The sequence below is a fragment of the Vulpes lagopus genome, chromosome 3, assembly GCF_018345385.1.
Source record: "Vulpes lagopus strain Blue_001 chromosome 3, ASM1834538v1, whole genome shotgun sequence".
In the NCBI taxonomy this organism is placed as follows: Eukaryota; Metazoa; Chordata; class Mammalia; order Carnivora; family Canidae; genus Vulpes; species Vulpes lagopus.
In genome coordinates, this window is record NC_054826.1 from 115,447,351 (window position 1) to 115,451,468 (window position 4,118).

At 48.4% G+C, this 4,118-nt stretch overlaps 1 pseudogene; it reads left to right on the top strand.

Moving 5' to 3' along the window:
- Positions 1-771: 771 nt before the first annotated feature.
- LOC121488026 lies at positions 772-1,305 on the top strand (annotated as a pseudogene).
- The last annotated feature ends 2,813 nt before the right edge of the window (positions 1,306-4,118 follow it).

A 4,118-nucleotide genomic window follows, 5' to 3' on the forward strand; every position in this document is an offset into this window, starting at 1 on the left:
ATAATGTGTCGGCTGCTCCATTTATCTGCAGTGCTGTCTTCCTGGCTCTTTCTCATCACTCTGGACCATACTTAAGCATCACCTTCTTTCATTAGACATTAAACACCTGGTCTAAAGTGGCCTGTAAGGTCCTGTGTGCTCAGAAATCACCTTGGACAATGTCCTCTTCTCTGTTGCAGCCTTAGCCACATTGGGCATTTCAATGCCTGGAGTGTACCATGCTCCCTTCATCATGCCTGAAACATACTACTCTCTTCCTTATCCAGTTACCCCCTCTTAGTCTTCTGGGGGTGAAGTAGGGTTAGTTCCTGAGGGATGTCTTCCTGAACTACATACCCTATACCAGTCTGGCTAAAAATCTCACTGTTGAATGTTCTTAAAGCACCATAGAAGTAAGTCTCCATGGTAATGCTCATCACACTTAGAGTTTTCCATTTTATTAATGTGATTATTGTACTAATTTCTGTCCCCCTGCTCCCACCAAGCAAAGCTCCAAAGGGGCAGGGAACCTGCCTAACTTTCTTTAACCTTGTAAACTCAAAACACCAAGCACAGAGCCTGGCATACAGTAGGTGCTCAATAAATATTTGTTGAACGAATGAATAAATGGTCACTAGTGGTTCAATGGTCCCAGGGGGACCCTATGTTAATGATTTCTTGAAGGACCCTGGTTCTGTTTGGTCCTGGGAGGTTTCTAGACTAAAGATTGGCAAATCTGGTGCTGCGAGGGAGAGACGCCTGGTCGCAGTTGCCGGTTCGGTGGTCATTGCAATGCCCCAGGCCAAGGGGAAGACCAGGAGACAAAAATTCGGTTACAATGTTAACCGGAAGCGTCTGAACAGGAATGCTTGACGGAAAGCAGTGCCACGGATTGAGTGTTCCCACATCCGACGTGCCTGGGACCATGCTAAATCCGTGCGGCAGAACCTGGCCGAGATGGGGTTGGCTATGGACCCCAACAAGGCGGTGCCCCTCCAAAAGAGAAAGGTGAAGGCCATGGAGGTGGACATAGAGGAGAGGCCTAAGGAGCTTGTGCGGAAGCCCTATGTGCTCAATGACCTAGAGGCAGAAGCCAGCCTCTCAGAAAAGGAAGGAAACACACTGTCTCGAGACCTTATTGACCATGTGCGCTACATGGTGGAGAATAACGGGGAGGACAAGGCTATGGCCCAGGACGAGAAGAATTACTATCAAGATACCCCAAAACAAATTCAGAATAAGATCAACTTCTATAGGCGTTTTTACCCAGCAGAGTGGCAAACCTTCATGGAATCTTTGCAGAAGAATAAGATGGAGGTTGAGTGATTGGCTGATACCTACCCTGGGGCTGAGGTCTCCTCCTGGACCAGAGAAGCTGGAAGCCAGGGTTTAAGGCAAGAAGGGGCATGTGGCTAGATGAGGCTGGTCAAATCCCATGGAATCAAAAGGTTATACACACATGCAAATAGACACACTCACATTCCCTTCTCTGGGGAAGGAACTGTCTCCAAGAGGCTTCTGAGGGCCCTGAAAAAAGCCAGAACCTACTGTTTTCAGCGGGTGGTTTACATACAGTCTGTATATAATAAAACAAGGCTATTTTATTTTTCTGATGGTTATGTGTTCCCCTCATGGCCAAGTCCCAGGACTGCCCCTGTGAAAATTAACTCAGGGCAGAGAGCCCATCTAACCCTTTAAGTGCTGCATTCCCACACCCTCTTAGGTGTGGCCTCCCTCCTCTTGTCCCGTTTTGGTTCCATTGTTCTGCCTTGGTTTCCTGCACAGCATTCACCCTTCTACAGAAGCCTGCTGCTAACCCTGGAGTGCTTGGGCAAGGTCTATCTCCCCAACACTATATCTTCAACTATTACAATACCAAATCTCTCTCATTTCTAATGTTTCCCCCTCTAATCTGGTTCTTACTGCTCTTCAAAAGAATTGGGTGTTTTTACATAGGTCATTTCACATAAAACCTTGTTAAGGTCTGTGGCTTTATTTTACAGGTAAGGAGACTGAGGCTTGATAGGTCAATGTGAGGTTTGAAGTCAGGTTGGTCTAACAGCTAAGCCTGGACTTTCACTTGCTATCCTCCTCTTCAGTCCCATACTGTCAGGGCAGGCTGGAAACTGACAGGGTCCCAGGAACCCCTCCTATGGGACGTAGCTGGCTTAGTTCCTAACAATGACTAACAGTGACTAACCCTTGTGAGCAGTGCACACAGCCTTTGGAATCTTATCTGCAGCTGAGTGTGTTTTTTGTTTCCTTCGTTAAATAAGTAGGCTCCACGCCCAATGTGGGGCTTGAATTCATGACCCTGAGATAAAGAGTTATATGCTCTACCGACTGAGCCAGCCAGATTCCCTACTTGTGAGGGCTTTTATTCGGCCTCAGAACACATCTTACATAGCATTCAGAATTCTGGCCTTTAATAGCTGTCCGCTTGTTTCTTTACCCAATTCAGGTGCCAATTTTAGGAAGCCTTTCCTACTACTGTCACCCATCCTGTTGCCCCTACACCCCAGACTTGCTTAGCAATACTTACGAGTCATAACTGCCTTTTCATCTGCTTGATGTCCCCTACCAGACTGGGCTTGAGTGCAGGCACCTTCCTTGGGAATCCAGAGCTGAGCCCAAGGCAGCTGTTGGGGGAATGCTCCATCCTAACTTCTGGCTCCCAGGGATGGGGCAGCCAGGTTTGGATACCTCCCAAAAGATTTGGAGTTAGGCCAAATCCCATGTTCCTTACCACCTCACTTCCAGGTGCACTGAAGGGCCAGGGCACTGGGATTTGCTGTTGACAAATGATTGTGTCACTGGAAGTATCCTACGACCACCCTCCTTACCTGCCCCTCACTGGAACTGTAATACTCAAAATCAGAATTCAAATAAAACAGTATCTGAGTTTGGGGGAAAAAAAAAGATTGGCAAATCTTTTCTAGAAAGAACAAGATAGTAAATATTTTCAGCCTTTTGGAGCAGACAGTTGACTAGGTTGGAGGCTGGAGGGCTTAATTTCCCCGTCCATAAAAAGGGATTACAACAGCTCCTAACTCATATGATTATCATGAAGGTTCGCTGAGCTAATATATGTGAAGGCTGCTGTGTAAGTGTCACTGGGGTTTTAGCTATTATTGTTGGGCTCGTATATGGTGGGGACACAGGCAGCACAAGCATACATCAGTAAAGAAACACACGCTAGTATCAGCTAGAAGGAAGCAGAGCAAACAAACACCCTACTGGATTTACACGTGCGTGTCAGTGACAGGCAGCTCGGATTAAGGAGCTGAGATGTCACAGCGGGGAGAGCAGCCTTGTTCCCAGAGGGAAACAACAACCTGCAGAAAGAAGTAGCACAAAGCTTCGGGAAGGTGGGGGTGGTGGTGGTGGGTAGTGGCTTGAGGAAAAAGAGGAGCAGCAGAGGAGGCTGCGATTCCCTGTAATATTTTCCCTCGCAGAGTCCCAGGGGTTCCGGCAGAGGCCTTAATCGCCTATTCTAGGCATTGGAAGCCTAGCTCCTTGCTGGTGAGAGCTGTGCTCCCTCTTGCCTCTCTCTGTCTCCGTTAGAGCCTAATCATATTTGAAAGTAGTTTTTATCTGTGATTATTCATCCGTATGTGAGGAGCTTATGGGCCTAAGCCGCCCCTTTCAGCAGATCCAGGCACGTGGCCCGTTAATACACACAGTCCTGGAGCTGCCAGGGAAGGCCAGCCCCTCCCCGCCCCCAGGCCATCCATGCAGGGGGATTTTTGGAAATTCCAGGGGAACTGCTTTGGGGGTGGGGGGGTGGCAAGGCAGACGGTGCTGGCATGGGGACCCAGAGCAACACAAATGGGAGAACTAATAGCAGGACATCCAGGCAGGGCCCTAAATTGATAAAGTGGGCTCACCCTAAAGGCACAGCTCCTCAAACGGTAATAAGGTGTTGTCTGTGAGGATTACACATTAGTTTAGAGAACAATATTTCATTCTCGCTAGTGCTTTCTAATCTGCAGGAGAAGATGTGCGGGGTGAGGCTTAATGCCCCCACCCCCCCGCCCACCGCCAGTTCAGGTTAGTCCTCTGTTAAATAGTGGTGAGGGGGAGGGAGATTTTACCTCTTCCAGGGTGGTGGGGTGCAGACATCAAGGCAGGGAGCCAGG